Source organism: Pinus tabuliformis, chromosome 7 (assembly GCF_031772625.1).
Source record: "Pinus tabuliformis cultivar Carrire ecotype Pingquan chromosome 7, CPIR1, whole genome shotgun sequence".
Taxonomy (NCBI): domain Eukaryota; kingdom Viridiplantae; phylum Streptophyta; class Pinopsida; order Pinales; family Pinaceae; genus Pinus; species Pinus tabuliformis.
This window is the reverse complement of record NC_142293.1, coordinates 951252291-951280130: the sequence shown is the minus strand read 5'-3', so window position 1 is coordinate 951280130 and position 27840 is coordinate 951252291.

Below are 27840 nucleotides of genomic sequence, written 5' to 3'. Positions count from 1 at the left end.
TAAATTCAAGCAGCCTGAAAATTTTCACCACAGATCGTGGTCCTTGGCCTTCTCTAGAATGTACGAGCTTGAAAGGTCTTATTCGTCTCTAATACATAACCAAAAGCAACCCTGGAAATGTCAAACTTGGGTATGAGGTGCAGATTATCATATGCTTTTCTCTTTTGTGGATCAGACAGAGTATCATAAGCCTGATTTATCTCAGAAAAGGCTGATAATTAAGTAAGCTTGTCCTCCAATGTGAACTTGAGGGATGAAACTGTTCTCTCTAGCTCATCTTGACAACGTTTTAGCGTATCCACACCAGTATCTGAATTTCTCAATGTTTATTTCAGTGAGCTAAGGTGGTCCTCCAAATTTGTTTTTTCTTGACCAACTCTCTGCAAAGAAGCTTCTAGACCATTCCTCTCTCTTTTATAGCCATGTAAAGTTATTTCACAACTCTCAAGTTCAGTGTTACAATGACACTATCCAGATCTAATAAAAATCAACCAGTAGTTTAAAAAAATTATGATCGTGAAGGAGGCATCACCAGTGTCATGGGTGTATTTCAAATTTCAAAATCAACTAATGGATACTTTACCAATGTCTATAAATGAATGTCCGCAGATTAATTGAAGCAACCCGTAGACTACGATATCAAATTGTGTTGAAATTAGAAAAATAATTGGAAATAACAAAAAATTCATATAATATTGTTCTAGTTTACATTCCTTATTCAAGACCTTTGTAAGGACATGGCCTAAGGGAAAGAGTAAAGGTATTGGCACTTATAAGTTGGACTCCATAAAGAATTGTTGTAAATATGTTAGTATGACTTCACCACCATGGAAAAAGTTGAATCTTTCAAAACATAGCTTATTGTTCAGCTTACATGTTTGAAAATTACATGAACCTGTAGAATCAAAGTCTAATAACATCAATTAGACAACCATATGCAGCTGAACAAGAATTTGGATTCTCTTAGAATGGCCCAAATTATGCAGTTTGCAGAGCTGATAATGTTCCCCGAATACATTCCGCAAGAAGAGAGGTCTTTCGATTCAAATAGAGGTATCTCCAACAAACATTCTGTAAAATATACAAGAATATTTCAGGGATAATAACCAGAGATAAACCAACTTTAATAACAAGACCATCATTTTTTCCCAAGATTTTATTGTTTTCTTTGTAAGTAATGCCAGCCAACTTTTATTCCCTTCACCTCTGAAAGTAAATTTAACTGTGAATTATTCAATCAAAGCTATGTTAGTCTAGACTTTTTCTGAAAGTGTGCTTCAATATTCACCATTCAACAACAAATGATGAAAATTTATTGCAACAACAATACATATTTATGAATCAAGAGGGATCAAGGAAATATTGTTTGAGATTTTACTGAAATATTACCCTTCCAAACAATATCTAAATCTAATCACTTAGAAAAGACGTCACTCCTCTCTTGTATCTTATTCTAATGCCTTCTATCAAGGCCTTCAAATGTATGAGCTTACTCGTGACCATTAAAGCCAAGATGCATTTGTGTCCTTACCTCAGACCTCCAAAGTTTATCATGTATGCTTCTAGGAATAATGTGAAAATGTGTCTGGAATGATCATGTCGCATTTTTCAGATACACATGACAAAAATATTATTCTTCCAATGAATAATAATTAATGCAAAAACAGTTGTTGTAGAAATACAAGATCTTAAAATGCCTTACATGGAATATCACTTGTCCAGCAACAACATCGTTGTTAACTCATAAATTGAATGAATATGTCATGTGAACTTTAGTAAGCTCGTAGATGATGTACACATATCTTTACAATCATCTTCTTTATGCATATTGTGTGTTCAATGGGAAAATTTATTTAATATCTAATATGTGCAATATTGTAAATCTCCTTTCACTTTCTTGTAATTAAAAAAGGTTGTGTAAAAAAAACACAAATACACTGCATCTCTTTGAAAATGTATACAACAAAGATTTACTCTTTTTATTTAAAATCTATGTAAGAAGCATCAAAAATCAAAGCACCCAGGCATCCTGTTCATTACATGCAATAACTCTGAAGTTTATGTTGCCCCTGGCTGCTTGTTTCCCTTTAGCTAAACCATTATAAACTTACGATCATACTTCCAGGAGTTATCTACGGGGGACTTCATGGCCTCAAGGATCTTGGCAGCTTGTTTAGCTCTTTTTTGATTGAAAAAAGCATACCCCCCATTGCAATAGGGAAGATTGAAAGACGCCACTCTCTTACATCTTATTATAATGCCTTCTATCAAGGTCTTCAAATGTATGAGCTTACTCGTGACCATTAAAGCCAAGATGCATTTGTGTACTTACCTCAGACTTCCAAAGTTTATCATGCATGCTTCTGGGAATAATGAGAAAATGTGTCTAGAATGATCAGGTCGCATTTTTTCAGATATACATGACAAAAATATTAGTCTTCCAATGAATAATAATTAATGCAAAAACAGTTACTGTAGAAATACAAGATCTTAAAATTCCTTACATTGAATATCACTTGTCTAGCAACAACACTGTTGTTAACTAATAAATTGAGTGAATCTGTCATGTGAACTTCGATAAGCTCGCAGATGATGCACGCATATCTTTACAATCATCTTCTTTATGCATATTGTGTGTTCAATAAGAAAATTTATTTAATATCTAATAAGTGCAATATTGTAAATCTCCTTTCACTTTCTTGTAATTAAAAAAGTTGTGTACAAAAAAACACAAATACATTGCACCTCTTTGAAAATGTATACCACAGAGATTTACTCTTTTTATTTAAAGTCTATGTAAGAAGCATAAAAAATAAAAGCACCCAGGTGTCCTGTTCATTATATGGAATAACTCTGAAGTTGATGCTGCCCCTGGCTGCTTGTTTCCCTTTAGCTAAACCACTATAAACTTACGATCATACCTCCAGGGGTTATCTAGGGGGAATTTCATGGCCTCAAGCATCTTGGCAGCTTGTTTAGCTCTTTTTTTACTGAAAAAAGCATACCCCCATTGCAATAGGGTATATTAAAAGACATCACTCCTTTTTTATATCTTATTTTAATGCCTTCTATCAAGGTCTTCAAATGTATGAGCTTACTCATGACCATTAAAGCCAAGATGAATTTGTGTACTTACCTCAAACCTCCAAAGTTTTTCATACATGCTTCTGGGAATAATGTGAAAATGTGTCTGGAATGATCATGTCGCATTTTTCAGATACACATGACAAAAATATTAGTCTTCCAAAGAATTAATAATTAATGTAGAAACAGTTACTGTAGAAATACAAGATCTTAAAATGCCTTACATGGAATAGCACTTTTCCAGCAGCAACATCGTTGTTAACTAATAAATTGAATGAATATGTCATGTGAACTTCAGTAATCTCACAGATGATGCACGCATATCTTTACAATCATCTTATTTATGCATTTTGTGCATTCAATGAGAAAATTCCCAGACCTCTGGAATTCTCAAACCCTCCAACCTCGCATCTCCATTGGTAGGAGAAGACAAGTTGCATGTAGAGTCCTCGAACACGTCCTGCACGTGAGCATTCAAAACCCCCAAATTCTGGACTTGATAGACAACATCATTATTCTTTGTATCTGCATCCCATACCGACCCAAGAGAGCCTGAATTCTCATATGCAGCTGAAATTTCTGATGGAAGTAGAGAACCCATTTGGCAAGATGCATGCATGAAGTACTGAATGTGCTAATAATTAATGCAAAAACAGTTATTGTAGAAATACAATATCTTTAAAATCATCTTCTTTATGCATATTGTGCATTCAATGAGAAAATTTCTGGACCTCTGAAATTCTTAAGTTGTTCCAGGCATCCAAACCCTCCAACCTCGCATCTCCATTGGTAGGAGAAGACAAGCTGCATGCAGAGTCCTTGAACACGTCCTGCACGTGAGCATTCAAAACCCCCAAATTCTGGACTTGATAGACAACATCATTATTCTTTGTATCTGCATGCCATACCGACCGAAGAGAGCCTGAATTATCATATGGAGTTGAAATTTCTAATGGAAGTAGAGAACCCATTTGGCAAGATGCATGCATGAAGTACTGAATGCGCTAACAATTAATGCAAATACAGTTACTGTAGAAATACAAGATATTAAAATGCCTTACATGGAATATCACTTGTCCAGCAGCAGCACCGTTGTTAACTAATAAATTGAATGAATCTATCATGTGAACTTCAGTAAGCTCACAGATGATGCACGCATATCTTTACAATCATATTCTTTATGCATATTGTGTGTTCAATGAGAAAATTTATTTAATATCTAATAAGTGCAATATTGTAAATCTCCTTTCACTTTCATGTAATTAAAAAAGTTGTGTAAAAAAACACAAATACACTGCATCTATTTGAATACAACATATATTTACACTCTTTATTTAAAATCTATGTAAGAAGCATCAAAAATCAAAGCACCCAGGTGTCAAGTTCATTACATGCAATAACTCTGAAGTTATGCTACCCCTGGCTACTTGTTTCCCTTTAACTAAGCCATTATATACTTACGATCATACTTCCAGGCGTTATCTAGGGGGAACTTCATGGCCTCAAGCATCTTGGCATCTTGTTTAACTCTTTTTTTATTGAAACAAGTATACCCCCATTGCAATAGGGTAGATTAAAAGACGTCACTACTCTCTTATATCTTATTCTAATGCCTTCTATTGAGGTCTTCAAATGTATGAGCTTACTCGTGACCATTAAAGACAAGATGCATTTGTGTACTTACCTCAGACCTCCAAAGTTTATCATGCATGTTTCTAGGAAGACCTCCAAAGTTTATCATGCATGCTTCTGGGAATAATGTGAAAATGTGTCTGGAATGATCATGTCACATTTTTCAGATACACATGAAAAAAATATTAGTCTTCCAATGAATAATAATTAATGCAAAGCAATTACTGTAGAAATACAAGATCTTAAAATGCCTTACATGGAATATCACTTGTCCAGCAGCAAAACCATTGTTAACTAATAAATTGAATGAATTTGTCATGTGAACTTCAGTAAGCTCATAGATGATGCACGCATATCTTTATAATCATCTTCTTTATGCGTATTGTGCATTCAATGAGAAAATTTTCGGACCTCTAGAATTTTTAAGTTGTTCCAAGCATCCAAACCCTCCAACCTCGCATCTCCATTGGTAGGAGAAGACAAGTTGCATGCAGAGTCCTCAAACATGTCCTGCACGTGAGCATTCAAAACCCCCAATTCTGGACTTGACAGACAACATCATTATCCTTTGTATCTGCATCCCATACTGACCCAAAAGAGCCTGGATTCTCATATGCAGCTGAAATTTCTGATGGAAATAGAGCACCCATTTGGCAAGATGCATGCATGAAGTACTAAATGCGCTAATAATTAATGCAAAATCAGTTACTGCAGAAATACAAGATCTTTACAATCATCTTCTTTATGCATGTTTTGTGTTCAATGAGAAAATTTTCGGACCTCTGGAATTCTTAAGTTGTTCTAGGCATCCAAACCCTCCAACCTCGCATCTCCACTGGTAAGAGAAGACAAGCTGCATGTAGAGTCCTCGAACACGTCCTACACATGAGCATTCAAAACCCCCAAATTCTGGACTTGATAGAAATACAAGATCTTAAAATTCCTTACATGGAATATCACTTGTCCAGCGGCAGCACCGTTGTTAACTAATAAATTGAATGAATCTTTCATGTGAACTTCAGTAAGCTTGTTTATGCATATTGTGTGTTCAATGAGAAAATTTATTTAATATCTAATAAGTGCAATATTGTAAATCTCCTTTCACTTTCATGTAATTAAAAAAGTTGTGTAAAAAAAACACAAATACACTGCATCTCTTTGAAAATGTATACAACAGAGATTTACTCTTTTTATTTAAAATCTATGTAAAAAGCATAAAAAGTCAAAGCACCTAGGTGTCTTGTTCATTACATGTAATAACTCTGAAGTTGATGCTACCCTTGGCTGCTCGTTTCCCTTTAACTAAGCCAATATATACTTACGATCATACTTCCAGGGGTTATCGAGGGGGAACTTCATGGCCTCAAGCATCTTGGCATCTTGTTTAACTCTTTTTTGATTGAAACAAGTATACCCCCATTGCAATAGGGTAGATTAAAAGATGTCACTCCTCTCTTATATCTTATTCTAATGCCTTCTATCGAGGTCTTTAAATGTATGAGCTTACTCGTGAGCATTAAAGACAAGATGCATTTGTGTATTTACCTCAGACCTCCAAAGTTTATCATGCATGCTTCTGAACTAATGTGAAAATGTGTCTGGAATGATCATGTCGCATTTTTCAGATACGCATGACAAAAATATTAGTCTTCCAATGAATAATAATTAATGCAAAAACAGTTACTGTAGAAATACAAGATCTTAAAATGCCTTACATGGAATATCACTTGTCCAGCAGCAGCACCGTTGTTAACTAATAAATTGAATGAATCTGTCATGTGAACTTTAGTAAGCTCACAGATGATGCACACATATCTTTACAATCATCCTTCTTTATGCATATTGTGCGTTCAGTGAGAAAATTTCTGGACCTCTGGAATTCTTAAGTTGTTCCAGGCATCCAAACTCTCCAACCTTGCATTTCCATTGGTAGGATAAGACAAGCTGCATGCAAAGTCCTCGAACACGTCTTGCACGTAAGCAATAAAAACCCCCAAATTATGCACTTGATAGACAACATCATTATTCTTCGTATCTGCATCCTTTACTGACCCAAGAGAATCAACTACTCTCCCTCCCTCCATTCATATCTCTCTATCCACGAAAATTTGTCAAAAAAATGGCACAGGTCATAGGGAGTCCTTATTTCATAATCAACACCCTTTCCATGTATTAGAGATCGTCTAGTACGCGACACACTTCGATCCACCCATTTTGTTGTCAGTACACATGGACAGAGCAACAAATATCTCAAATAGAACATCAAATTCATCCCTTCATGGGAAATATCAATCTGCAAGGAAATCATACATGCAGGATTTGGAAATCAGTTGTATACTTTACATTGGAATTCAACGAATTCTGCCCTCGATTTAAAAATCACTTCTCGCTTTTACACGCATTACAACCTTGTCATGGGTTGGAAGAAAAAATTTGCTGGCCGACAAAACATGAAACATAATTAATTCCAAATACGTTAAGACCGTTGTGGCCCCTTAATTTTACTGGTCAGTATGAGAAACTAACTCCCTCCCTTGCCTTGTGGCTCTCATGATACCTACCTCCGAGTAAATCACAAATCATATGTGCAGGTTCATTGTATTTACATTCTAGATTTAACTTGGAAATCAAGAACCAGAGTTTGAAGTTGCAATTTAACTACCACCTTCAACCTTGCCTGGTATGTGATGCATTGTCCTCCTTTATTATAACATCCTGAATTCAATCTCATTGGAATTTATTTGAATCATTTAATCCATTATAGCCCCTTCAAGATGATTGCTCTGTCCTAGATGCAATAAAATGAATGCTTATTTGCAGCGCACACCTCTACTATGGCATCCGTTATACTTGTACAAACTATGTAAAAGTGCCAGGTGAAATAAAAAATTTAATAATTTTGAAAGACATAATGATCCAGACCATCCATTGTAACATTCCAGACTTAGGTGTAATGCATATTGCTATGTTATCGACATTGGTTCCAGACTTAGGTGTAATGCATATTGCTATGTTATCGACCTTGGTTCCAGACTTAGGTGTAATGCATATTGTTCTGTTGTCGACATTGTAACACTGCCATTACATAGGAATTATGTTAACACTGCCAAAAGATAGAAAATCTAATATTATGTTTGGAGTAAGCAGACGATACATTCAATCATACACATTTGGAACATGAATATTGAAGAACATTCCATTCTGAATTGTAACACAATCATCTCTGGCTTTGTATTAACATAACATATCGATAAATTATAGGTCTGTTTCATCTTTGTTCTACTATGATTGAAACTCTTCAGATAGGTATACATGTAACACATAACCATCGTCTGCATTGTTGGAAATATCAATTAAGAAACTGAGGTTAGCACATGCATGTGCTCTCTAAATAATCCAATATTGCGGAACTATAACATAACCACCGTTGCACCCTCACTGCTTTGTTGAATGCACTAGGGCCTAAAATATGTCACAAAAACTGCTCAACATATTGTTCCATAACATTTAAATAATGTTTGCACCTGTTGCATTGTTATCAGAATTGTATGGATTTACTGAAGTTCGCCATGCTAAAGGAGAAACACTTATAGAACATGTAAAATTTAGCAAAATATTTCTTGCTTCTATTTGTCATTACTCATAACTGTAAAATGATCTCTCCAAGTGTGGAATCAGAAGTAAATTTCAGAAGAAAACAATAAGAATTGGAAGTAACTATTTTTGGGTTTGTCTACTTTGATCTATGAGCCGCGAGATCAACTTTTCTTGGTTTTATGAAAGTATCTTACATGGTCATCACAAGTCCTGTCCTCTTGTGTTTTCTCGAGATCTCTCACCAGGATAATGTAGAGAATCCTAGAGTGTTTGCTCAGAAATTGTGGCTGTCTTACACGATATTGTTGAACCTTTGGTATTGTTGCTAGAATCTTGAATTTTCAGCTTCGGCTTCATCTTTTGTGAGTCCACGGAATTTGTGTGCTTGTAAAATTCGACCTGGAAGATATGTACAACGAGGGCAAGTGCAAGGTCTCCACACCGAGAAGCACCTGGAAGTGGAAGCAGCGCAGCGTCCAGCGAGGGCAAGCATCCATCTGCTGGGTTGCATCATATACCCACGGGGTCGCATTGTATACCAGTCTGATCAATTTAGAATCTAGAGTGATGAATGATGAATTTAACTTTTAAATCAATGTAGATTCTAGAATGGTGAATAATGAATGATGAATATGTATCAGAGAATTTCATTATTGAATCTCATGGTCTATGGATGAATCATGTATGTATTAGTAAGGATGATGAGTATGGATCAATGTATTTCATTACTTAATTCAATTGTGTATGTCTCATTGTATTTATGCTTTCATTATTGAATATGAATTTGAAATATATATATATATATATATATATATATATATATATATATATATATATATATATATATATATATATCTATCTATATATATATATATATATATATATATATATACCTCGACGTGCCCCTGTCCCCCCTAAATTTCCCTAAAATTTAAGGGTACTCCCACACGTCCCCCTTGTGCATCTCCCCGCACCCGCGTCTCCCCGTCCCGGAGTCTTGGTGGAACATTGTTTATTTTTCTATTTATCTGGATTCAATTTTAAGAGATATGTTTGGCTTATTGTAATGCGGCTCCTTGAATAGATTCCATTCCAGTGTGGTTAGGACATCTGGGGAGTCAGCTTTAACTAAGTCATAAGTTTTTGGTATATCTAGCTTGTAGGTTGTTGGATATACTCTTACTCTTGCAATCATCCTGGCAGTCACCCTGGAACTTACCAAAAGTATTCCAACAGTTACCAATTCACCATGGTAAAAAAAAAGGAAAAGAAAAGATCACCCCATTCTATCATATCCATGGATGACCCTATGTGACCATCCTTTACTTAGATCCAATTCTACACACTCTTGATCCCAGAAAAAATCCATCTTCTTCCTTTTGTGAAATTGATAAACATATTAAAAAACTTGACAATTTTTTCTTTTCTATGACCAATTCTTTTCAGGATTCAATGTGAAATCTGGAAGTCTGACCTAGACATGCACTGATAAGATTGTCATGAATGTTGGATTGAATTCCAAGACCCAAGGAGTTAGAAAGACACAGGCTGCATCAGACAACCAAGGCCCTCCTTCCATTTCTCTACCCCTATCTTTAACTTATTCAAAATGAGCCACAAGAAACCTTTGGCTCAAAATCTCACAGAGACGTTTGTTACTCTGAGAAGAACAATGCTGAATCTACAAATCACATCCACGGAGAAAGGGTAGGTACACTTACGTAAATGAAAAGATAAAACAACTTGAGTTAATACACTCGTTGATGCACAGCGTTAATTAATTACACAAAAATACATTAACTACATGATGAAACTTGGAGAAAGATTATGGGACAAGGCATTTCAACATCTTTCCCTGCACCATATCTAAGAATGATACCAAAGAATGCACCACAGACAAGCATGTTAACATGACTCAGTGTCCAAGGCATTGCCTTCAAGTCCATTCAGGTAGGTGCAATGCCACCAGAAGTAAAGGAGGACTAATCAGAATGATCGCTTGACAACTGAACTGAATTTTTTTATAATTTGAAACCTGTTGCTTTAAAACACTCCTCTCCAACCCCTTTGTAGACCAATATGGCATATATCAGTGTATCACATGTCAAGAACACAGTTCAAATACAAAGGTCACTAAAAGGCTAGAAAACCAAATTTTCTATAGTGACATTATGCTTGAGACACAGACCATAAATTATATATCCAAACATGAAACCCTATCATAACAAAGTTACTGATACTTTGGATGGTTAAGATCATTTTCATCGTCTAACATTTAAAATCAAAGGCTAAGACATGTACACGTAACCCAAAAGCAAAGTTGATTTCAAATGGAAACGCCTTACGGCGTAATTAAGAAAATAATCTAGCAAAAATAACCTAGCATATATGTAGGACATCACTTATATCACAAACTTATATAACCAATATATCAATGGCTCCATTGTAACCTTTCTATTCTAATCTTGAAGGGCTAACTGCCCCGTCCAGAGCATTTGTAAAAACTCTTTGGCAAACGATTATTAAACTCTTTCTATCTGCTTGAAAAATATGTTAATGTTACTGAAAAATATATTAATATATAATTATAAAACATTTTTAGTTAATTGAAATTTTGACGTTTTCATATAAAACATAACTGAATGATAATTTATTTTTTATAAAAAATTAATAAATTATAAATACAAACTTTGATATTATATTAAGCTACAGTAAATTCACAATTTTAAATACTATAAATTTATTTTACCTTTAAAAATAATTAACTCAAAACAGTATATATAAAAATAATTAATCTAAATATTACATTAGAAATAAATTCAAACTAATAAAAACAATATAACAAAAATACATTGCCCTCACACTTCAATATAAAAAATATAATATAATATACTCAAATTATAATATAATTAAAAATATATACTAAATATGATCTACGCTTGCTGCGAAATATGATCTACCTGCTGCATCCTTCTATTCAGTGAATCCAGAAGGAGGCAAAGTCCTACACTGAATTTTGGAGCGTCGGCACATATGATGAGCCTGTAGCATCATCTCCTCAACCATCAGCATCAACGGAGGGCCTGGAATAAATTTCAAATTTGCGTTCTATGGACGACTATGTGGGGGTGGTTCATCAGATAGAAACATGATGCATATGTTTTGGATGGACCAGAAATAGAGATATACTTCACCAAAGAATGGAAAGGACGAGAGGTATACTTCGCCAGAGAGCGGAGAGCGGAAAGGATGTCAAGATTGCGCTTACCAAGGAATTGTCATAGGTCAGAAATAATTATTGGTATTTTAAATATCATTGAAAATAAGGCTTGCTTTTATTCACTGTTGCACAGTTTTTGCAAAACACTCAAGGGGTTAGACGATTAATTTTACACCAATAAGTAGACTAGGAAGAGGCACGACTCCCACACCCAAACCCACAGGAGGAGTCGGAGGAGGCCATGGCACATGGTATTCATAAAATATTTATAGACCCATAATCACACCAAGAAGATCTACGTTGACACCTATTCAGATAAGCACAATGCTTATGACAACGCATCATTCAAATCTACCACTTCCTAATACCCACTTTAATGGATTTCTTGGTCCTGAACCCCACATGAATGGATATGGCCAAGTTCAGAGGGACTACTTGTCCAGTAATGGTATGTTTAATTCTACAATAGTAATGCAGCCAATGCCTCATTCTCAATCCCAAATTAACACATCCCAGCGAAAAATCGCAACAAGCAAGTCTAGAGAATAATCAAGCTCACACCAAAGTGGGTAGAAAGAGAGAAGTCAGACATAAATAAAAGAAACTAGTTGCGTTCAGTGAAAAATATTGTCGGGCCATAATCTACCCCAATGCAGTATTCAATAAAAAAACCATCCTAATGGTGACACTACTTCTGTTGATTATGACGATAAAAGAATTAGAATGGATCAGTTGTAGACAACCACACAGCTAAATCAGTTGGTTTCCCAAGGCGTTAATTTTATTCCTGACGTTGGAGGAACTTGCGAACCACAAATCCTTTCTTGGGCCTTGCAACCACCTGTACACAATGGCAGTAAATACTACAAATCAAATGAGCTCCTGGACTCCTACTCCTAATCCTGTTCAAAATATAATTGGACAAGAGAAAACTCCCACACGGTAGCCATTGATGACGAATCGCCATTGATGACGAATCAAACATTATAGACAAATGGTGCAGGAGTGCAGAGCAACCCTCAGGGCCAGTTAAATGGTTCATGGAAACTTACTGGGTTTAACGAAATCCAACTTCATCAAGAAGTTGATAATCCACTTCAACCAAATGGGGTACCTATGAACAAGGTGGTCAATATTGAAATCGAAATTCGAAAAAGGCATGAGCACGAGGGCTCTACCTTTTTTCATAAGGTTGGAGGAATGTACGAGGCACAAAAACACTCTGGCGCTTCGCAAATTCCTGTGAAGAATGTCGGCTATTGGAAATTTCTGTTTATTTCAAGCATAAAAAATAGCACAGAGAACAACGCTCTGTTATTAATACAGGATCTTTATTAGAAAACAACAGAAAATAAAACTGTTACAAAATAGTCTTCCTCTACAGAGGGAATAGAAAACTAAAAGTTCGGCAGTGCTGTGGGTTGCAGAAAAAAAAGAAAATAAAAAACTCTTTCTCTAATTCTACACTCTGATCTATCTGCTCTTGCATTTTTTTTATATATAATGAACAACGCAAAAATATCTTACAATACGTGTTGCTTGTGCCCATACTTTCGTAAAATAGAAAACAATAAAATTAAAAATTTCACCTACATTTACCAACCGTAGTAAATATCATTAATTACACGGCTGAAAATATCTTATCGGAATTTAATGCATGGCTTATCACAACATCGCACCATCGCATCGGCGGATAAGGAGCAAAAGGCTTAACGCGCAAAAGTTTAAGATTTGCGATGTGTGATCTGCGATCGCATCGAAAATATCGCATCGCAGACAATACAGGGATGCAGCGAAGGGTGACACGGGAAAATGCGATATGCAATCAGATCGCATCGCAGGGAAAGTCCAATCGCTATTTTCTGAATAAGTTGGGTCGTTGTTCAACTATCAGCTTCTGTCAGTTTGAAATTATCATTCCAACACTCCCCTTGAATTTCAACTGCTGGGTTTTTCTGCATACCCAGGCATGTCTTGAAATGATCGAAACTTTTCTTTCCCAATGGTTTAGTCAAGATGTCAGCGAACTGATCCTCTGTTCTGCAGTGCTGCAAAACAATCTCACCATTGTTAACCAATTCACGTATGAAGTGAAATTTGGTGTCTATGTGCTTTGTTCTTTTATGAAAAACAAAATTTTTAGACAATGCTATTGCCGAGCTATTGTCACAGTAAATGGTTGTGCCCTTTTCCTGTTCATGACACAAATCTTTGAGAACTCTTCTCAGCCACACTGCTTGGCATGCTGCTCCTTTGCTGCCACATATTCTGCCTCTGCTATTGACAAAGACACAACAGGTTGCTTCTTGGAAGCCCATGAGATGGGTCCCGATCCCATATGAAACACATATCCCGATGTGCTTTTCCTATCATCAACACTTCCAGCCCAATCATTGCCAGTGTAACCTATCAACATGAAACTTTCAGAAGAGGAGTATAAAATACCAAACCCCTTCGTTCCATTCACATACCTTAGAATCCTCTTGGTTGCCTGCCAATGAGTCTCTTTCGGTCTTTCCATAAATCTGGAAATTAAACTCACAGCGTGCATAATGTCCGGCCTAGTTGCAGTCAAGTACATAAGGCTGCCAACTATGCTCTTGTATAGTTTTGGATCAAAATATTTGTTGCTATCTTTTTTGGTCAATTTCAACCCCACTACTGTTGGAGTCACAGCTGCTTTGCTGTTCTGCATGTTAAATCTCTTCAACACTGCTTCTACATATTTATCTTAAGAAATTAAAACACCATTTTCACTTTGGTCTACTTCAATTCCAAGAAAATATCTTAAGAAGCCCAAGTCAGTCATTTCAAATTCACTTTTCATGACTCCTTTAAAATAAGCAATGAGAGAAGCATCACTGCTAGTAAAAATCAAATCATCTACATATAAAACAACAATAATAATCTTGCCGTCATTCTGCTTTATGTAGAGTGTGGGTTCACCATCACACTTATCAAACCCATTCTCAATGAGATAAGCATCTATTCTGCTATACCATGCTCTTGGAGTTTAATTCAGCCCATAAAGAGCCTTCTTCAGTTTGCAGACTTTATGCTCTTGGCCTTCAACTTCATAGCCTGGAGGTTGTTCAACATAAACCTCTTCTTTTAACACCCCATTCAGGAATGCAGATTTAACATCCATCTGATAAATCTTCCATTTGTGTTGTGCTGCAATAAACAACATTGTTCTGACTGTTTCCATCCTTGCTACTCGTGCAAAGATTTCATCATAGTCTTTGCCTTGTTCCTACTTGTAGCCTTTCACAACAAGTCTTGCTTTGTGCCTGTCAATCTTGCCTTCAGCATTGCTTTTGGTCTTATAGACCCACTTAACTCCAATGGCATCTTTGCCTTCAGGGAGGTCCACTAACTCCCATGTTTTACTCTTCTCAATTGCACCAATTTCTTCATTCATTGCTTCAATCCATTTATTTTCATTTACAGCATCTTCAAAATGAACTGGGTCATCAGCATGAAAATATAAATCGAATAATGAATTCAGACCGGTATTGTTACTTACCTCTCCTTGTTCATAAATCTCATTTAGATTTCTGAATCTTGGTCTTCTTGGTGTGTTTGGAGTTCCATCCGAACTTGAGGGTATTTCTGATCCCTAGGGTGTGCTTGAAGAAGCACTTCCTTGACTTCTCAAGGCTGTTCGAATTCCAGCTTGTGGTGTGGTTTGCTGCACTTGCAATGGTGGAGGAGGAGCAACGAATGAAAGATTATTTGCTGTTGTCCCTACCTCTTCTTCTTTGTGAGACACAATTGTCTTCACATTCACTGTCTTCTCTAAGCTTCCATCCCAAGCTTCATCTTCAATGAACTGCACATCTCTGCTTACTATCAATTTCTTGGTGGATGGATTATAGAGTTTGTATGATTTTGACTCATCACTATAACCAATAAAAACACATTTCTCCCCATTACTGTCAAGCTTCTTAGATGATCTGGTACATGTGCATATGCTACACAACTGAATACTTTCATGTGAGTGACTGTTTGCTTTTGACCACTCCATGCTTCTTCTAGTATTTTGTTCATGACAGCTTTAGTTGGGCATCTATTCAAGATGTAAACTGTGCAAGTGACAGCTTCTGCCCAATACTCATGCGGAAAGTGCTTTGCCTTTAGCATACTTCTGACCATGTCAAGAATGGTCCTATTCTTCCTTTCGGCAACACCGTTTTGCTGAGGTGTATACCTCGTGGTGAACTAGTTTTGTATGCCATTCTCTCTGTAAAAACGTAGAAAGTCTTTGGAGATGTACTCTCCTTCTCTATCTGTTCTGAGCACTTTAATATAATGCCCACTCTGCTTCTCAACAAGAGTTTTGAAGTGGCGGAATTTCTCAAACACCTCACTCTTCTGTTTCAGCATATACACCCATGTCTTTCTGGTGTAATCATCAATGAAAGTTAAAACATGTTTATTTATGGAAAATGATGGTATTTGCATCGGTCCACACACATCAGAGTGAACAATTTCCAAGGGTGTTTTTGCCCTTATACTTTTCCCTGCTGGAAAGCTTTCTTTGTGTTGCTTGCCCAAAATGCAGCCTTCAAAAAGGTTGTCCGGTTTCTCGATCAATGGCAATCCCTTTACCATTCCCTTTCTGTGCAACAGATTCAAGCCTCCGAAATTGAGATGTCCAAATCTCAAATGCCACAACCAATTCACATCTTTCACTTGTTCCTGAAAGACTTCTTGTGTTACAGCTGCAATAGTTCTTCCTTTCTTCAAATCTGCCCTGAGTTTGAGAGGAAACATTCTATTTATGGTCATTTGCACCTGTGCAATGATCTTCTTACTTGGAGGTATGTCTCTGACTGTACACAAATCATCTTTGAAAAACACATAGTAACCTTTGTTAATGAGCTGTCCAATGCTCAAAAGATTACATTTTAGACCAGATACATAGTATACATCTGGCACAATCATCTGTTCTCCATTTTTTGCTCGGATACTGACTCTGCCCTTACCCTTGACAGTTATCTTATCATCAGTCCCTGTTGTTACCTCAGATTTCACATTTTCATCTAGATTGGCAAACATTGCAATATTTCCAGTCATGTGATTACTACAACCTGAGTCTAAGAACCAAAAATCTTCTTGTATGTCTTGTGCTATATTACATGTTAACATCACGTTCTTTGGGTTCTTATCTTCTTCATTTGCAAAATTAGCATTCTGCCTATTATTCATGTCACTTTTCTTTTTCCTACATTCATTGGCATAGTGCCCATATTTCTTACAATAATGACATTGGACTTGGGATTTGTCATACCTTTGTCTATGAGCTTGTTGTTTGCTTGAACCTTCATCTTGGTTCTGATTGCAGCTCCTTCCGCTTGTGCTTGCAGGATAATTTCTGCCTTTGTTTTGGCTTCTTCCATGACCTCTGTTATTTGCTCTGCCTCGACCTCTTCCTTGCCCAAAAGACATCTGAGTCTTGAATGCTTACTCAAAAGAGGAATCTGTTCCTCTACTCAGTCTGTGTTCATGAGACAAAAGAAAAGCACTCAGCTCATCTACCGTGAACTGTGAGAGATCTTTTGTTTCTTCTATTGCTACCACAATAGATTCAAACCTTGAGGGTAATTCTCTAGATTTTCTCTACAATCCTTCTTTCTTCAAGAATATCACCATGGGGTCTTATCTGGGTTATCAAGCCAATAACCTGAGTGAAGAATGAATCTATTGTGTCAGATTCCTTCATGCTGAGATTTTCAAAGTCTCTCCTCAACATCTGCAACTTTGCAGCCTTCACCTTCTCCATGCCTTGATAGGCAGTTTTGAGAATATCCCACGCCTCCTTGGATTTTGTTGCTGCTGGAATTCGCAGAAAAACAATTTCATGTACTGAATGGAAGAGGAAAAAGAGGGCTTCGGCATCCTTCTTCCTGTCGCTCTTCAACTGGTCTCTTTCTGCTACTGTCAAAGCAACCAATGTTGTTGCATCTGTCTGTTCAGCATAGCCAGTTTCAACCAGCTCCCATATTCCTTGATAAGCAAACAATGCTTCCATTGTTATGGACCAATAACTGTAATTTTTCCCATTAAACTGTGGCAGTTGGGAATTTTTCAAACCAGTTCCAGCATCTGCCATCTTAACCTGTATAAATAAAGAAGAGATACTGACTGTATAATAAAAAACAAAAAAACTTTCTCTGCTTCATAAGCTTCTTACAGCTCCTACAGTGAAAAACAAACTCTGTTTTTGACTCACTGAGTGCCTAGACTAGCTATGATACCACTGTTGGAAATTTTTGTTTATTTCAAACATAAAAAATAGCACAGAAAACAACGCTCTGTTATTACTACAGGATCTTTATTAGAAAACAACAGAAAATAAAACTGTTACAAAATAGACTTCCTCTACAGAGGGATTACATTAGGAATGCTCCAGTTCCAGAAACCAATTTCATTATCTCAGAAAACTAAAAGTTCGGCACTGGTGTTCGTTGCAAAAAAAAAAAAAAAGAAAAAAAAAAACTCTTTCTCTAATTCTACACTCTACTCTATCTGCTCTTGCATTTTTTTTTATATATAATGAACAACGCAAAAATATCTTACAATACGTGTTGCTTGTGCCCATACTTCCATAAAATATAAAACAATAAAATTAAAAATTTCACCTACATTTACCAACCGTAGTAAATATCATTAATTACACGGCTGAAAATATCTTATCGGAATTTAATTCATGGCTTATCACAACATCGCACCATCGAATCGGCAGATAAGGAGCAAAAGGCTTAACGCGCAGAAGTTTAAGATTTGCGATCTGCGATCGCATCGCAAATATCGCACGCAGACAATACAGTGATGCAGCGAAGGGTGACACGGGAAAATGCGATATGCGATCAGATCGCATCACAGGGAAAGTCCAATTGCTGTTTTCTAAATAAGCTGGGTCGTTGTTCAACTGTCAGCTTTCGGCAGTTTGAAATTATCATTCCAACAGGTACAACTACAAATAATGCAAATCAAATGAGCTCCTGGACTCCTAATGACCATAATACTGCTCAAGCTATAATTAATCAAGAACAAGCTTCCTCTGATCACACTTCTATGGAAACAATAATGGAGCGTCATGATCCAATTGAGCTAGTTCACAACTACTACAATGGAGACCAATCAGCGATGGTTCAGTTTCCCATGGCAAGGCTTCCATTGAATATGGGAACCAAATGATAGAGACAAATGGTGCAGGAGTACAAAGCAACATTCAAAGCTAGTTAAATGGTGAGCAACCACTTGCTGGTTTTAACAAAACCCATCTTCATCAACAAGATGATAACAGGTTTCAACAAAGCGGGTACGGATGAACGAGGTTTGTAATATTGACGTTAAAGCTAAAAAAGCAACATGGGTGTAACGAGTATTTGAATGTTGAAACTTAAAGGAAAACTGAGAGGTAACATGATGTTAAGAGTGAAATGGAATGTTACAAAGATAGGAAAAGGAATGAGAGATCACCAAACAAAAACATAATTTACAAATGAAGAGGTTAGTTATATGAATAATGTTAATGTGGATGCATTGTATATAAAAGATATAAAAGCCAGATATTGGAGTGTCATTACAATACAAAGGGGTTTTAAGACAATATTTAGGACAATTTTTAGGTAAATTCTCTTAATTTGAGACAAAAGAAAACTTGTGTATTGTATTAAATATTGTCTTTAAGCACCTATGTCAAATTAAATTGTCTTAAAATATTGTTTCTATAAAGACAATATAGAACACAAACATTTTTGTCTCTCCATAGATAATTTCATTTTTGTCTCTCTAAAGAAAATAGTTGGGACTCAAGACATATTGTCTTTAAAGAGGCAATGTATTTCATCTTAACTATTAGCTCTCCACAGATAATAAAAAATTACATTAAAATATAATACAACATCACTTTTGTCTCTTTAGAGACACTATAAAATAATGAATCTATAAAAATATCTCACCATTAAATAAAGAAATATTAAAAGTATTTAATTAGAGATAAACTCCAATATCATTGATTAATTCATATTAGGACACAATGAAATCAAACCACCAACCTCCTTCTTATAAAGAAGGTGCTCTTCCATTGAACTAGCATCCTTTAAATAATTATGTGAGAGTTATGGTAATACTTGAAATTGCATATAGAGGCATTGATTTAAAAAAATGCTCGACACATAATGGTGTAATATTTGTAAAATCTAAAATCTTGCACCCCTAATTTTAACTTATAGAAATAACTCAATGAAATTAGCTCAATGTTACACACACCCATGTAGCATGACTCACACAACAAGCTAACTAGCAAATGCACCAAAAGGTGCAAAGGAATACAAATACCTGGGGTAGGCGAATACGGAAAGAAATTTGAAAAAAATAAACCATTTGATCGTTAAGCTTTAGGAACCACTCCAGTTCTAAAATCTAAAATCATGCACCCCTAATTTTAACTTATAGAAATAACTTAATGGAATTAGCTCAATGTTACACACACCCATGTAGCATGACTCACACAACAAGCTAACTAGCAAATGCACCAAAAGGTGCAAAGGAATACAAATACTTGGAGTAGGCGAATGCGGAAAAAAATTTGAAAAAAATTAACTGTTTGATCATTAAGCTTTAGGAACCACTCCAGTCCCTACAATCGAAGAGGTTGTCTTTTATTTTTTTTCCAAGACTAACTACCCAACCATTTTTAAAACTAATTTTATTTTTATAGTTATTGCAATTGCTTTTTTTTATATTCACAATAAAAAAATGTTATTATATTAAAAACGATTTCGTTAAACAAAACAATAAAACAATTAGAATTAAAATAAAATATCAATAACTCACAATTTTGATTGATTTTATTGCATTTATAATCACAATACAATTTTGACTTAAATAGTTAATTTAAAAATACATCCAATTTAAAATCACAACAACTAAAATTATATTAAAATCACTCTCAAAATAAATTTAGTAGAAGCACTTTACAAAGCAGTCACAAATCTCAGTAAATTTGAAATGCTACTTTTGAATGGAATGGTTGAAAACAAAATAGGTAGATTTACATTAAAGTCCTACATAAACTAATAAAACAATAAAAACCCTTGCAACACAAATATGCCAATAACTCTGCAATTTCCAGATATTTTAAATCTCATAATTTTGATGTATATATATATATATATATATATTAAATTCAACCCAGAAGAAGTGAACTCAACTAGACCAGCAAATCCAATATCCTCAACATCAATTATTTGTGTCTTCAACCCTCACAAATACGTTTTTATTTGTGAATGTGAATAATAATAAACTAAAATTAAAATATATAAACCAACAAATAATTAAAAAAACCGAATCAAGAGAAACCAATTACATTTAACAAAGAGAAACCAATTACATTTAACAAACACAATGCTAAAGCTTCTTATCTCTCCAAACATCTCAATGCAATATATAAAAACTAATTGAAATTAAGGAAATATGGTGACGAATGGGTTCACGGGTAAGCAACAAATATTGAAGGGCATGTTACAGCCCCCTCAAAAGTGTTATCCAGATTATTGTAACATGATATGACAATACTATTAATCCCGACATTCAAATGGTGTGCATAGATAAATATTCATCCAAGTAGATGGAAAAGCCATATTTCTATGTTTGTACACTTGTTTTTTTAGTAGCTCAGGCATTTCTGCCTATTGTTTTAGATAAAAATATCCATTAATAATTAGTACATAGATTTTAGGATAATAAAACAACAAATTGATTGAAGAAAGGATTACATCCTATGGATCTTTATATCAATTATAGGTTTGTTCACAATATCTGTTTTTTCGCAATTCCTTGTTCTCTTCTTTGCGTTATGTCACTTTAGCTTCCAACTCAATAGTATATGCCTGCAAAAAAGGAAACACTTTAAAGGATTAATATTCCTAGATAAAAATATAGTAGAAAATACCAAGTTTTCCAAAATGATGGTTATGTTAAAATGTTTTCCCAAACATAGTTGGGTCATTAAAATAGAGAAAAACATCATAAAATTGATATCAATTAGTCAAACACAACGATTATAGAAAAATTCTTTCATAATGCTTCTCCAACAATAGTTTATTGATGAGAAATGAAATTCTTACAAAATAAGACAAACATATTGCTATGCTTAGTTAAGAGATCAAGGACAATTTACTTACCTTAAGTTTAGAAGGGTTAACCTTTGAGGAGAAGTTGACAAGACCTATTCAAATCCAAGCACGTGAGGTATCTTCCCTTCATTACAAGGTTTGGCACAATGTTACCCTTTAGCTCAGTTATGACCTTTTAGACAAGCACAAGGCCAAAGCCCTCTTTCCTACAACTTTGTTGCTTCCTTCTGGAGTGTCCAAGTGACTAGGAATATCATTAGGAGGGTTGGGATAACCTTACCCTCTACCATAGGTAAGACATAGATCATTGAGCAGGAAGACCCCTCTCTCCTACAATTGTTTTGCATCCTTTTTGGAGAACACCAGGTCACCATGACAATTATGAGAAAAATAAAAGGAAGATAAAGACATAATTCAGATTTCTATAGAAGATTCAGTGTCTCAGAAGTTGACAATTTGATAAATGAAAATTATGCTTCTCATTTTTTACCAACATAGGTACTCAATTGCAATGAATCAGAGCATAACCTACAATGTACACATAGTTATTTGGTACCTATCTCACTGGAAAAATTGTAAAATACATCATAGGAGAGCGTGCTCACGGACACAGTTTAAAGAAATATAAATAATCACCTGGAACAAGTGCAAGATAGTTTTTTCATGAACCAAAAGAGATCTAGTACTGGGATTCTGGAAACTCCTCACACATAAAGAACAATAGAAAATAAGAAAATAAATATAACTCTTATTTTATATTTTATGAATTAATAAGGTTTGTAATTGAGTTTCAGTTTGAGTTAGGTTTGTATTCTAATGCAACGAAAAAATCCAATGGTGAGTTCTAAGGGCAAGTTATGGTACCAGAGCCACCAATTTGGCCCAAGCCAGATCAGTTTCAGGATCAAAGATGGAATGCAGGCCTCATGTAGGTCATAACCATACTCTTTAATTTCTATAATCAAGTGAAATCATTGGTATAGAAAAGGCTAGTTTTATATTAGTACTTTTGGATTACATGATTTGGTCTCATGTCAAAAAGTATGAAAAGGGTCTCAGACAATGGCAACATAATCTTAGTTGTATGTACTCTTGAGCATGCATCCAAGGTAATGTTTATTGAGGGAAATTGTGAAATTTTAAGATGAAATGGAAAGAATGTTTCTATGTAATACTTCGGGCTAAAGCATTGTACAGAGACATGTCCACTCATTCATTTTACAATACATACATATCATAAACATATAATGATCAAGATTTCGTATTGAACATTTGACTTAGAAACATAGTAGAAAGTGAAGCACTAGTTGAATGTCATAGAGGACACCTTGTATACAATGCGTGCCTACCCTCAACATAAAGGTTCAAGGCAAAAAAGAAAAATTCCCTAATATAGGCATGATGATCCTTTATTTTTGGTGGTCCCTTTTGCACTAATGGTGAAGCAAATATTTCATTTTCATTTGTCTTTTTAAAATGAGAAAGATGGTTGGTTGATGATGACCCTGAGAGATTCAATTAGGGGTTGAATACAGGGGCTCATGTAAGGGTAGGTACCCACATACGTATTGCAAGGATAATGTCTAAGACATAACTCTGCTCACTCTGAAGTCTACAATTTTTACTTTCTATTTATCAGCAAATAAGACAACTTTATGTCTCTATTCAGTATTTTGTGATGGTGCAAATATCTGAAGCCCTCCAAGACCTACCTTGCCACATTCAACAGGAACCTCTCAGACATCATCTTGGATTTATTTTTCTCTAGTGGCCCTTTGTCCATGTACATTCCAAAACAAAGTATTTTTCTTCTCCCTCCTCAAAAGTCTAGTAGCATTTCACTATATATGGGGATTTTGTCTTCTTCAGGATTTCCATCCCTCAAATTACCTATCATGTCATAGTTTGTTGTGATTTCCATGAATGACCTTTAGGACTTAAAGGGCATAAGTATTTTTCTCTTAGCCCTAGTAATCTAAATTTGGTCCATGTGAGATCTAGCATGTCTATGGGGTTAGCTACACTCAGTGGATAAAGTTGAGTCAGTTGGCATGCAAGGATGGGGATATTCAAATGCGGACCTAACATTTTGTTCATTCAATTAATGACTAAATTCTTATGGTTGGATATAATTGATGACTCTTGGAAAATCACAAGGTGTAATACGACACGAAAGGGACCAAAGCAGAATTTCTCCAGCTAGACCCATATGAATTAGAACTCAATATTTTAAACTTTGAACTATGTCCATTTTGAAAACATCATCCTTGTCTTCTCTATAATCTTCCTTCTCTTTCATCCTTGAAATTGTGCCTCTCGGGGTCGAACATGATGTCTCGGCGTCACCGAAATGTGAAACGTCGTCGTTCAAGAACGATGTCTATTTTCTCACATATGCTTCATAGACCTTCGATCCAACAATCCAGAGATTAGGGGTGACATATTTGGTTTGGGAAATAATCCCTTATCAAGTATTTTGGGAACCGGAAGCAATAAGTATCATCGTCGGCATCTCTTCCAAGGCATTAGGAGGAGATAAAAGGCATTGATAGGAATGATGTTTAAGAAACACATATGGAAAACCCAAAACTAGAACCGAGTAGAAAAATTCTAGAGGAAAGGCCAAGCGATCAAGGTCTACGTGTTAAATTTTAATTTACTGAAGGAGGATGATAATAACACTCTATGATTGTTTGAGGTGAAAAATGCCTTCTCACCCATATCCCATAGAGAAAATGCCTCTCAGCATAGTAAAACACAACAATTTAAAAGCTATTTTATCTAATCATACAAAAAAATTAACTAGAATTATCACAGGCCTTTAATATCTTGTTGCAAAGTCTAGTAAATGGTTTATGTTTAGCATGTTTCCACTATTCATATATTCCATCAATATGATTTTTTCAAGAATTTTTTACATGAACTAAAGATAAGGGACATAAAATTGGCATAACCATCCTCCTATCTATCCCTAAACGTTTTATAGCAAGTTAGATAATCTAGCACAGTTATCATTACTAATTAGCAAGAATAAAAAATGAGAATCAACAATATCCTGATATTTACTTGCACCCCAGAAGAGAAGTTTAGTGCACAACTAGTATCTGCTTGGCCATTCAATGTATCAAATGCTAGAAACCTACCATGCAATTATACTTCCAAAGAAGTAATGCTAAGATTTGAAATCTTGATTTAATCATATTGCATGGAAGCAAAAAGCGTATGGTATATTTTATTTTACCACATATCCAAATTACACCCTGAAACCACAAAGGTTGAAGTCCAAATTAAAAAGAGATTTGATCAAGTTGCCTTGAATTCATCTTCAAGGGTTGCAGCACGGTCCAACTCACAAAGATTTTGGGGCACATTTTGGACTTCTTCACCTAAAAGCCTCTTTGCTAGAACGTGATGAGAAAATCTAAGAAGCTCCTTCTTAGGAACTAGGTTAACCTCCTCGTTCCTATGATACATATAATTTCAACCATCAATCCTCACAAGAGGAACCACACTCACTCCAACCTCTTCCACAAGTCATTTGCAATTTCTACCATTTCATAGTTACATTTCACTTCTGGAGGAGTGTCTTCATCCCAAGAAGAATTCCACTCTCTGTACAGGGCCCAAACATCACACTTTTGGGGAAATATCATGATAGTTCTTTTAGGACTTTTATCCCATGCAACAATATGAGAAAACATATTTGACATGTTTTTGTTGGAAGATTTTCCATTCTTAAAATTGCCACAACCATGGTAAAATCCATCATCTATCTAATTATTGATAGTTTTATCTTTGCTGGTGACGACCTCAAGACAAAATTGAATCTTCATATTGAACTTCCTTCATGAAAAAAAATTCTGAATACGAGCATAAAAGTGCAACATTCTATCATCATCATCATATATAGCCCAAGCCTGATCTACTTCAGAGTGATTCTCATTTCAATGCTTGTTAAAGTCATGAAAACTATCATTAGGTACATTAATATCCTAAGTTGATTCTTCTTCCTTAGTATTTCCCATATCCGATTTATGTGATTTCTTTCTTGTGGAACTTTCCATGGCATAATTTTTTTCAATCTTTGGCCTCTTCTTCCTTGGCCACTTATTTTTTGCCTCAACATCCTACCCGTTGATGTCTGATGCACCCTCACCCATAATGTTTACAACTTCAAAGTCATATTCATTTTATTCTTCTTCATTTTCGTCTTTAGAATCACTATCCTTTACTTTTCATCACCTCTTCTTCTTGTTGATGCTTCTTCTACCATTTCCATGGGCATCTGCACTGCAAGATTCTTTCTTCTTTGGGTTGATTTTGACTTTCCTTGGGGTTAACTTATTTTCTCTTAACAGCCTCGGTTTTAGCCTTCACATCACTTGCGGAATTGGAAGCCGTGTTGGAACCCTTGTCAAAAGCATTCTGAGCAAAAGTATTAACATTGGGATAGGGCACACCTTTAGACATACCTGGAAACGATCCTCTAGAAAACATATGGGAAAATTTAGGTGCTACTCCTGTGGGATTTTGTAATGAAGCATTTGCTCCAGCGCTAGAAAATGGTTTGATTTCAAAGGCCATGAAGTTTTTTTTTAAAGTTGGGAATAGAAGGTGACAAATGACATAAAGTCTTGGGTACTCATAATGCATTTTACAAAATGGACAGGAAATCTAGAAGGTCATGATAGGAAAAGAACCTCTATTTCCCGTGTTGGGTTGAGTGGAAGGAGGATGTCCGTGATGACGATTGTTAGCATTGGATCTCGCATTTGCGGGTTTTTGAAATTTCTGATGTAGCTGAATGGATGACATGTTTCTCTTCTTATCATAAGAGGACATGTTATCCTTGTTAGATAGCATGCCCCACACTTCACCTATGAGCTTGAAATCACCGTCAACACCTATAGATATGTTCTTATTTGGATGGGTCATCAAGGCCAACTTTTTATATTTCTTCTTGATAAGTGCCTCGTCGGCAACCCAATCAACTTGCAAAATCCCCTAACCATCGGTATGCCCATTGGTTTTCTTCTAGGCTGCCCTATGTACATTGTGAACGACTGTCATCTAGGGAAGGTCATCCATCATAGGATAGAGCTGTTGGAACTTCATAGTAAATTTATTATCGCCCCTCAAGTCTTGTGCCATAAATTTATTCTTCGTGATCTCTTTGGCCCGACACACTTTATCTTTGTTGTACTCCACACTTATGAAACACTAAACTTCATTGTGTTGACCTACAGCTCACAAAACTAAAAAATACACACAGATACCATATTTTGTTGCCCTCTATAGTTGTGGGTCATCCATCCTCAACTGTCACTACCTTCATTTTAGCTCCTTTAAACCCTTCCAATATTGTTATGTCCAAAACCCTCAAATGTACACCAAATCCAACTAAAGAGAAACACCCCAAAGACAACAAAAATGAAATGGTTGTGTACCTAAAACAAACATTCAATGGAAGGGAATATTTGAAATCTATAACGCCCCACATCACCGTATTAATATACAAAAACCCTCTCCCTCTATCTTCAAAGAATGGTTATACATCAATCATATATTTAAACTCAGGTTTGCAACTTAGGTTTTCTATTTTGATTCTTAAATAGAAAAAACAAACTTATGTATTGTCATTGAATATAAATGGCCTCAATGGATAACACCTAGTGCCAAAATCAAACCCAACTTAATCTATTTTCATCTCACTTCTAGGCTTTAGGAAAAATTACAATTAAACTACGTTAAGGTTGAACACACCTCACTCTCATAAGCAATAACTCTAAATCATCAAGTTCAAATTCTCAATATAATTTTATGAATAAAAGACAAACAAATGTAAACAATAATAATTAGCCTTGATACTTAAATAGAGAAAATTTTATGATATTCAACACAATAGAACAAGGTAGAATAATATAGAAAAAATTTAGAATGTTTTGTATACACCCTTTAAGACATACTCTATCCATAATATTGTTGGCCTCTAGGAATCAATATAGGGTTCATTCCAAGCTTGTAACCAATGCACTAGTTCACCTCCTTTTGCAAGCAACATAACTTCCACATATGAATAGGAGACCTTGCTCAATTGACGCTAATAATCTATTGGAGGCATGACATCCTTTGAAGAAAAAATTGAAATGGTTGTTTGTG